This window comes from Hevea brasiliensis, chromosome 8 (assembly GCF_030052815.1).
Source record: "Hevea brasiliensis isolate MT/VB/25A 57/8 chromosome 8, ASM3005281v1, whole genome shotgun sequence".
Classification (NCBI taxonomy): domain Eukaryota; kingdom Viridiplantae; phylum Streptophyta; class Magnoliopsida; order Malpighiales; family Euphorbiaceae; genus Hevea; species Hevea brasiliensis.
The window spans coordinates 17,608,000-17,618,407 of NC_079500.1; the positions used below are offsets into that span (position 1 = coordinate 17,608,000).

Genomic DNA, 10,408 nt, shown 5'->3' on the forward strand with positions numbered 1-10,408 from the left:
GTTTCTAATTCCATGATTTAGAAACTGATTAGTTCGGTTTCAAAACTTAAGAGATATAAATAAATTTCATGTTTATATTAGAAACCGATTCCGTCGGTTTCCAATCCCATAATTTAGAAACCGATTGATTCGGTTTCAAAAGTCAATGTTTTCATGATCATATTAGAAACCGATTTTGTCGGTTTCTAATCTCATTATTTAGAAACCGATTGGTCGGTTTCAAAATTCAAGGTTGGCTCATTAGATTTCAAGTACATATCTCATGATTTAGAAACCGACTTATTCAGTTTCAAAATTAAAAGTAAGATGATTAGATTTCATGTTTATATTAGAAACCGAATCCGTCGGTTTCTAATCCCATGATTTAAAAACCGAAGGGTTCAGTTTCAAAATTAAAAGTAAGATGATTAGATTTCATGTTTATATTAGAAACCGAATCCGTCGGTTTCTAATCCCATGATTTAAAAACCGAAGGGTTCAGTTTCAAAATTCAAAGTAGACTAAATAGGTTTCTCCATATAAATATATAACTTAAAATTTATTAATTATTTTAATATTTATTTTTAATAATAATAAAAATAATTTATTAAAAATAATAATATTAAATAAAATTTATAATTTTCAATTTTCTATAAAAAAAAATAACCTAGTGCCTTTTGTTTTTCGCTAAAGTTAAAATTCCCTCTCTTTTTTTTTTTTCCCAATTATTCTTCCACTTTCCCAATCTCGCCAATCCCTTGCTCCTCTCCCTCTTTCTTATGTCTGCCATTACCACAGTTTGCCCCGCTTCGATTTCAATTGGGAATTTATAAGTCACCATTTAGACTACATCTTTGATTTTTACAGTTATCGTGTTCGCCGTCTTTCTCTAAAAACCCTAGCTACTCCTGCCCAATTTTATTTCCCTTGCTCTCTTTTACACAACCCTCTCGATTCTAAATCCTCCTTTCGACAACCCGCAATCAACCAGAGGTCCGTTTTCTTTATCATGTTCAATAATCTGAACTCAATGGAACAACTTTCTTTATAATTTTATCTTTGTAGCCACTGATAGTGATCAATCGATTTACAGATTATTGGACTGCAAGCTGTTGGGAGAGACAAAAAGAGGGCGAGAGTTGTAGGGTTCGATGGCCGGTGGCTCTGATGCGGCGGAAGCAACTACCTTATCCTGTGTTCAATGCGGGAAGCCTGTGCATCTTCAGTATGTAATTTGCTGTGTTCATCTATTTAATTTGGATTATTTGTTCTGAATTTATTTCAATAAACGTAATTTTAACTTATGGCCATTTTGGTGCTTTGTTATTGAAATCGAACTGGTATAACTCAACCATAATAGTAACCTTGCGGCAGTTGACATACATATTTTAATTTCGTGTGTTTCCTTACTGAGATTGAGATTTTGTGCTTCGGTTCTAATTGACTCATACTTTTTCAATTGATTTGAAACTTCATTGAGTGAACTTGTATGCTTCCAATTCTCTTATCCTCAGATTTCCCATTCTTTTACAACATTTTATTATTTGCAGGTGCCCAAAGTGCATGGAATTAAAGCTTCCTCAAGAAGGTGCCGCTTTTAGGTATGTAATTAATGCAGAAGCATCCAAAGTCTTAATATTTGGGTGAATAACAATATTTGGGGGACCATTGTTATCTATTTCCTTTTTTTTTTTTTTCGTTTTTATAATTTTTTATTATGGTTTTTGTGTAATCTGACTGTAATTTGGTCTAATGCTTCTTAATAACAGCAAAGTGAGTTTGGACTTTCTTCCTATCCATTGGTTTGAGAATGTATAGATCTTTGGTTTGAGGAAGTCTGTCTTTAGTTATTGGTTCAGAATTCTTTATCTAAAATAATTGAAAAAGAATTGAGGTTTTGATTCTTGTTTTTTCAGGATCTGCTCTTGTGCATTGAGAAAAGAAATTCAGGGAGACATTGGCAAAGATTGATCTAGGAAGTGTCTCTCAATAATTGATAATATGTTGTCTTTCTTTTGTGTTAGTTCATGTCATACGCAGCAAGTTTAAGGTGTTTGATCAAAGCTCCAATGTTGTGTTTGTACAGGTTCCCTTCAATATTAGAGAGAGAGAGAGAGAGAGAGAGAGATCAGTTTATGATTAAGAGGGAGTATTTGTCTTTCGCTGCTATTGGTATTGGTCTAAGATTTGAGTAGTTTGATGATATAATTTGGCTTTTTTGTTGTTCTTTTTATGAAGATCTTATTTTCTGTTGAGCCTGCAGTTTAAATTCGCTCCAATGTTGTATATGTCCATGTCCTGGTAGTTTAAATTCGCTCCAATGTTGTATATGTCCATGTCCAGGTATCTTTTGTTATGATCGAGGAGTTTGTGATGTCCTTTGGTATTTCTGCAATTGTTGGTCTGAGATTCAATTGTGCTGGAACTTTATTTTTATTTTTGTGTTTAGTTGGTTCATAGTATGAAACATTGTTCTTTACAAATGGTAAGGGGTTATTTTCCATCTGGTATTGAGTATATGGTTGATCAAGGGATTCTTGGATCTTAATTTGTAACTTGTGATTTTATGCATCCTTGATAGATGTAGATTCTGAGTACTGGTCACAAATTTTCAGGATTCTGTCGGACTGGTCTCAAATTTTGAGGATTTTGTCAGCAAGGGAGTGTTAGGGAGACAGACCAGCAAAGAGTGATTTGGAGCCCCTTTTTTTTTTTAGTCTTCTTCTTCTTCTTCCTCCCTTTTTTTTTTGTGTATATAGTCAGCTAGCGTAAATCCCTGTTTTTTAAGGCAAATGGAATTGAATCTAAGTTGGTATGTGCATTTGTTTTCAGGTGGTCAAGTGTTTTAATGTGAGCAGCATTGTGGACTAAGAGTCTGGGAGATACTAAGATCTTGGTGTTCCTTTTCTTTTTTGGCTTCAATGTTTTTGAGTAATTAAACTTGTGGAGGGAATGTGATAAAATTTATGATTTTGCTCTAAAAATATATGCAAGTGTTAAAAATAACGAGAAACTGAATATGAATTTAATCTGTGTGTTTTTCAGGGTCTTATCCTTGTTTGAGAAATATTTGGTGAAAAAAAATTCTTCTTTATTTTATGTTTTAGTTTTTTTTTTCCCCTTCTACCTTATTTTAGTGTAAGACAACAAGATGTGATAACAGCTCGACTATGGAGTGTTCATGTTCTTCCAATGACCTATTGTTTCAAGAATGTGGACAGGTTTGATCAATAACTTTTTGCTTTAATTTTTGGTTCGAAAATGGTCAATTAACTTTATTTGTACTCACTTTACCCTATGGAAGGATTGATTGGGCTAAGATAGTCTATATAAAAATTGTGTGTTAGTTTATGCCTATGGAGCTATTTAGATTGTGATAACTGGTTGCAATAATCTGTAATTTTGTCAATCTTCAAGATTTATGTGCACTATTATGCATAAGGGGAGTGATTATTTGCTTCTGTACAAATCTGCCTTACAATTTTGTGTTTTGTATTAGTGGAACCTTAGAAAAATTCCCACATTAGCTTTTACTTCTGTGTTGTAGGATTGTTTCTCGTTAGATTCCTAGATTTTAGTTTTTCGGTTTTCTCAATTTGATTGTTTTTGCTGCTCCTGATTTTTTGTTTCTTTAAATCTCTGTTAGTTGTTTATAGTAGTCGCAATATCTGTTCCTAGATGGATCTTGTGTTTACAGTTGCCTTTGGACATGAAGACACTGCAAGTTCATGCCACAGAGAGAAGGACGAATATAGTGCATAATTATCTACTTGTGAGGATTATTCAAGTTTTTCCCTTCTGTTTTGGTGGCTTCCTGATTTAAATCTTTAGTCTGTTTTAATTGGTCATCTTATGGTTGAGCTCTTTGCAAGTGAACTAAAACGGTAGATTTGGTTGCTCCAAGGTGTTTCTTTCCATCCTCTTGAGGCATGAACTAAGATTGAGAAAAGGGTTTTTCTTGGATCTTTGCATCAATAATTTTTGCTTGAATTTCCATGTAGCAGTCACCCATTATTCTGAGTATTTTATTATTGGTGTGATTGTACAGGGTCAAGGAGTGATCTTGTGGTTGAATCCTATATCTTGCTGGCAGAGTAGTCGGGCAGCTTTTTTTTCCCTCTTTATTTTGTGTTTGGAAACTGTTTTTATACATCACTAGTTATTAGGCACAGAAAACTAGTTTCTAAGTTTGTTCTTTTGTCTTTTTCCAGCTTTTTTATTTGAGGAATTTGATTATAATATGAGAATTTGGTGCTTCTTGTTTTAGGGTGCCTTAGATTTCAGTATTCTGAGAAATCAAACTTATAGAGGGATCAGTTTATGATATTGATCGGGAAGTTTCCTTTTACTGGAATTCCTTTAATATTTAAGAGTGACCCCGTCTGCCTCTGCTGACCCCCTTCTCTCTCTCTCTCTCTCTCTCTCTCTCTCTGTTTTTTGGGGAGTGTCCTTTTTTTATTTTTTATTTTTGCCCTGATTAATTGGTTTCTGCTGCTTATCAGGTTGGGCATGAGTCGGAATATCCTTTGTTTCCTAAAAATTTTTTGGTATCCAAGAATTATTCCTTTTTTATGTTTTTACTTCCCTTATTTTTAGTGATTGAGATTGATAATTACAATTGTGGTCTGAGCTTGTACGAATTTACCAAAATTCCCCATTGTCTTGAAAATTTGGATAGGTTTGAATTTGCTTTTTGAGGACTGTCCAAGTGCAATGAGAAATCCATGGATTATCACATGTGCCAATTATTGACAAAGGAAGTTTTTTAAACAATAATATGTTTGCTGTAATTTCTTGTTATGTTGATGTGGTATAATATGTCCATTTTAAGGTTTTTAAGTTGGAGCTTGCCTTTTGAATGTTGCCAGGATCCTTTGGGTGCATAAGAGGCGGGAAGCTTTTATGGGTGAATAGGAGACGGGAAGTTTTTATACAATAATAAGTTTGCTGTTATTTCTTGTTATGTTGATGTGGTAATATGTCCAGTTTAAGGAGATTATTGGAGCTTGCCTTTTGTATGTTGCCAGGATCCCACGGGTGCATAAGAGAGATTATTTATGACCTCAGCTTTATCATTAAATTGGTTTGTTCTTCTGGATCACTATTTCCACATAGCTTTAGCATACTTCCAGCGAGTTGTTTTGATGGCATGTGGGTAGGACTGAACCAATATTTTGCAATATCTTAAATTAAGAATGGAAGCTTTGGATACTCTCTTTTGCAATATCTGGATTTATGCTTTGACAAATTGATGGCTTTATATGCATCAAGACTCAAGTGTTCACTAAAAGAATAATCTGCCCAGATACCATAGTTTCTCATTACATTGGTTGGTATTCTACATTGCAAGTTTAATGTGTTAACCAAAGATATCTACTTTTATGTATGGAGAGATCAATTGATGATTGGAAAGGGCAATTTGATGTTCTTAGCTCACGCTGTGTTGGTATTTTGTGGGTGCTTAACATTTGGCTTTTGATAATTTTCAAATTCTTCTTGCAGTTTCTGTTTTCGGTCAAGGATTCAATACAGAGAGGGAGAGAGTATTTAAATATCTTGATCTTTCTGTGTTCAAAGAAATTTATGACAACTTTTGTTCTTGGCAAATGAATTTGAAACTTGAGATTTAATTATTGTTTCCATAGGTGGTTTCTGGCTCCTGTTCACTACGTGGGCTATGATTGATCAAATGCGAAGGGTTTTTGGCCTCAGATGAGGGGAAGGGGTTTTCTTGGATCTGAAAGCTATAATTTATAGTTTGGCAAATGAATTTGAAACTTGAGATTTGAATATTGTTTCCATAGGTGGTTTCTGCGTTCTGTTGACTATGAGGGCTATGATTGATTAAACTAATATTTGCTACTACTGATACTTATAAATTTTCAGATTTAAGTCCTTTATATTGAACTAATGGAAAGAAAATTGTCCTGCTTTCTATTTACTTAAGAGTAATTTTGAATTCACTTTTACTCATTGAGGTGCTTTTCCTTGATGCAGATTATGGCTTTATCCTTGATTTGACTATGGGGCATAATTAATGTTTGAAGAGATATTGTTATGGGACCAGAATATTCATGAATAAACATGGAGTGGAATGGTCCAGATCTTGCTAGCATGGGTATTTACCGAGAAAATATGGCCAGACATGACTTGGTTCACTTTTGTGATATTGTAATCTATATTTGTTGTGATATAATTATTGCCCAATACTGAAGTTTGTTGGTTGGAGTCTATATTGGATTTCTTAGTGTTTCAATTGCATTGCAAGTGTATACTTTTCTTTGCATATATTAAATTTATGAACTTCATAATTTAATAAAGATATCCTTTTCTTCAATGTTTTATTTATTTTATCTATGATAGAATTTTTAATTTTCTTTTAGTATTGAGATTTGATAATATATTATATGTTTTTAATATAAAAAATAATGTATTAAATAAATAAAAATAAAAATTTTTACAGTAATTAAAACGGATTAGAAGCTGAATTTCATTTTTAATTTGAAACAGAAAAGCATTTGGTTTCAAAATAAAATGATTTTATTTAATTTTATTATGCTTAGAAATGGATTTGAAATAAAAATTTCGTTTTTATTTAGAAATCGAATATATTTCGGTTTTAAAAAGTGTTTTATTTTTGTTCCGATTAGAAACTGATTTGAAACGGAAATCCGTTTCAGATTATTAGAAACCGATATATTTTGGTTACTAACTTGATACAGATTTAGAAACTGAAGTTATTCGGTATCTAATTTTAGAACGAAAATATCCGTTTCAAATTGGTTTCAGAATTAGAAACGGACGTCATATTCGGTTTTTAATTTATTTAGAAACCTACGAATTGTAAACCAACTATTTCGGTTTCAAATCGGTTTCTAATTGAAATTAAAAACCGATTTTCAATGTTTTGAAACCGAATTTTCGGTTGCTAATTTTCTTTTTTCTTGTAGTGATATATGTGATTGAGAAAACAGAATATCATGAACAAATTATAATTGCACAAAACAACTTCTCTTTGAAACTCCACTTGTTCAGCTACCTCTTCTGATATTTTTTGTCATCTTTCACATACTTTTTCTGCAAAGGCAACCATGAGCAATTTACTTATAGTACATGTATGTCAAACATATCGCTGAAAAACAAAATCTGAAAATACCTTTTCCTCATTTTTCAATCTGTATTGTAATTTTAATTTCTCGTTGGGCACAAAAACCTTCATGACACTAAAATTTTCCAAACCCTCTTTCAAATTATAGCTATTCAATCTCAACTTGAAAATAAAATCTTTCCCACAAAGGGTGCGAATCTATATAGGGACGTCATTACTGTTTGGGCTTTATCTATTCAACAACTTATGAGTTGATGTGTCGAGCAACTTCTTAGCATCAACATTCAGCGAAACAAAAGTGCTTTGAGCGATTTAATCCTTAACTTTCATATGTGTTTTATACCTATAATTTGACAAAATACATGCATCACTTTATAAAAAGACAACAAAATTGCTGCGAGCAAAAAAACAACAAAAGCAAAAAAAAAAATTATGAATAATAAAAACAAAAAAAAAATGCAACCTTACTTGACCAAAGGAAACTTACATTCTTTGTTGCAATTATCACATATATAAATGCCATCAGCAATGATAAGTTTCTTATTACATGATATCACCCTCCTAGAATAAAGTCAGAAAGTAAAAGATATTTCCATCTTGGATAGTCAAAGCAAGAAGCACTTTCAAACATGGAAAACCTAAATAGGGACTTAAAAGGCCAAACAAGAAGAAAAGGACCGAACAATAGTTTTGTTTGCCCAAACAATAACTTTGTTCACCCAAAGCGGCTAACAAAACCCTTGCTGAGCAAACACTCAGTAACGAATACAACACGAATTCCTTGGATCGAACGATAATCTCGCATATAATCTAATAAAAGCAAATATCACGGAGATCCATAAATATTCAACCACAATCACCACCTTAAATAGAGCAATGGCTATGCCCGTTAAAAGCCTATAAATACCACTAAAAAAGGAGACTTAGGTACGCTTACTATCTCCATTACTCTCTATTACAAAAGAATACTTTAATCTCTCTCTGAAAGAATCAAGAACACTGACTTAAGCATCGAAGTGGCCCACCAGAAAGCCATCCATCTCATCACTTTTTCTCATTGCAGGTCCATGTTGTCATCTTGGTCGGATCAAAAAGACTACTGGTAGCATTAGTGGCGCCATCTATGAGAAATCCCAAATCACCAACTGAAATATTTGCATATGAGAACACCTCTTTTTTATGACATTATCTCCTTTTTGCTTCCAGTAGCCTTTAAAAGTTCTTAGACCTAATCATTCCTGCAATTTTTTGTTTTTCTCTTTCATAGCTATAGATTCAAGAAACCCAAACAAAAGCATCATTTCTGCCACCCCCACATTGAGAGGAGACCTCTCAACATTGTCCTTGGTCCAAAATATGGCCACACCCAACATCCCATACGATGTGAATTCACCACACAACATGGCCACAGATCAGCAGATCCCCTTCCAGGAAATGGCACCAAATCATATTTTCCAATACATCCGAGGGATAGAGTCCCAAATTTCATTCCTCAAAAGTCTGATCCCAAGGACCAGTGCCCCACCAAGAACATCTATCCCAAAAATAAGAAGAATCATAGAAACAAACTAATTCGGAATAAAAGGAAAAACATAGGAAGCCACCCAGTCAACAAATAACAAATCAAGAAAAAAGAGTGGTCGAGACTTGGTGGGCAAACTAGAGGAACAAACAGACGAATTGCAATGCCCACTGATTAACTGGGGATTAGTAAGAGCAGTACAGAAATACCAAAAACAAACCAAGAAAGAAGAAATCAGCTTAGGAGATGAATCTCTACTGTCAAGACCAATCCTAGCCGAACAGTTCCCAACCAAATTCAAGCTGCCCATCCACGATAAACATGATGGGACAACAAATCCAAGGAGGCACGTAGCAAAATTTTAAACAATCATGATGCTCCAAAACGTCAATGATTATCACTTATGTAGAGTTTTCCTAACAACACTGACTAGCTTAGTACAAAAATGGTACTAACGCCTTAAACCTGAATCGATCCAAAATTTTCATCATCTTGCCACCGAATTTAAGAATAAGTTTGTCTCTTTCATAGTTCCTAAAAAGCTTTCTTCTGATCTTTAAAAAATAAAACAATGCAAGGGAGAATCATTGAGAGACTATATTGCTCATTTCAACATCGAAGCGATACAAGTAGAGAATTTGAACCACGAGACAGCATGTGAAGCTTTAAAAAAAGGAATAAGAAATATAAAATTTTGAGACTTGTTCATTAAAAACCTTGCAACAGATTATTACCAAGTAATGCAGAGAGAACATTAGGCTAGATGATGAGCTATAAGCCCTCACAGAAGAAAGAACGTCTAGGCAGAATAATGATAAATAATAGAATAGAAGGAACTATAGTTCAGGTCAGCCTCACCGTCCGAATAGAAGCGAAGAGCGAAATAGAATAAGATACCACAATTAGACTCCTTTGAACGAGCCCAGATCCTGAATATTTATATAGATCCAGAGAAATGGAGAACAGGTCAAATGGCCGAGGAAATTGAATCCGGATACTGCCAATCCTTAATGACAATGACATAATAATTAGCATGAAGTTGTTGTGCATGAAGCTACCAACCCCAGGAGGTATAGCGTTAGTACGAGGAAGCCAACAATCCGCATGAGAATGCTACAAAAAATCAATAGAGGTAGTAACATAAGTGACCTTACCGATTGAATTACTTGAAAAGCCAGAAAGTCAAATCTCACCAGAATTAGTTGATTCAATAACAGAAAAAGAGCTAGAGGAAGGAAAGAAGGTGCGCCTTGAAACAGCACTCAGTGGAGCAAATAGGGAAGCAGCCATCCAAACGTTGAAAAACAGAATAGCAACTTTCGCATGGAAGGCGAAGGACATCAAAGGAGTGGATCCAACAATAATAACTCACAGGTTGAACATTAATTTAGAAGCCAAACCAATCCAACAAAAGAAAAGGTGCTTTACACCAGAACAATAGCAGGTAATTGAAACAAAAATTAAGAAATTGTTGGATGCAGGTTTAATTCGTGAAGTCCAATACCCAACATGGATAGCAAATGTCATCCTAGTAAAAAGGCAAATGGAAAATGATGAATGTGCATCAACTACACAGACCTCAACAAAGCATATTTGAAGGACCATTACCCATTACCGAGCATCGATAAACTTATAGACACAACAGCAGGACATGTAGTAGTCTCGCTGGACCAAATACGGATGGACCCGAAAGACTAGAGAAAATCACTTTCCTGACAGACTCAGAAGTGTATTGCTATAAAGCAATGCCTTTTGGATTAAAAAACGCTGGAGCAACATATCAAAGGCTCGTAAATCAA

At 34.0% G+C, this 10,408-nt stretch overlaps 1 long non-coding RNA gene across 2 annotated transcripts; it reads left to right on the top strand.

The window, feature by feature from the left end:
- The first annotated feature begins 753 nt into the window (after positions 1 to 753).
- LOC131182319 (uncharacterized) lies at positions 754 to 6,235 on the top strand. 2 transcript variants are annotated; one of them, XR_009150621.1, is made up of 5 exons: positions 754 to 972; positions 1,073 to 1,204; positions 1,530 to 1,580; positions 1,896 to 2,280; positions 2,323 to 3,046. It is a non-coding gene; the product is annotated as an uncharacterized LOC131182319 (long non-coding RNA). The 2 variants fall into 2 exon arrangements; XR_009150622.1 differs by lacking the exons at positions 1,896 to 2,280; positions 2,323 to 3,046 and adding an exon at positions 5,977 to 6,235 and having other exon boundaries at positions 761 to 972.
- The last annotated feature ends 4,173 nt before the right edge of the window (positions 6,236 to 10,408 follow it).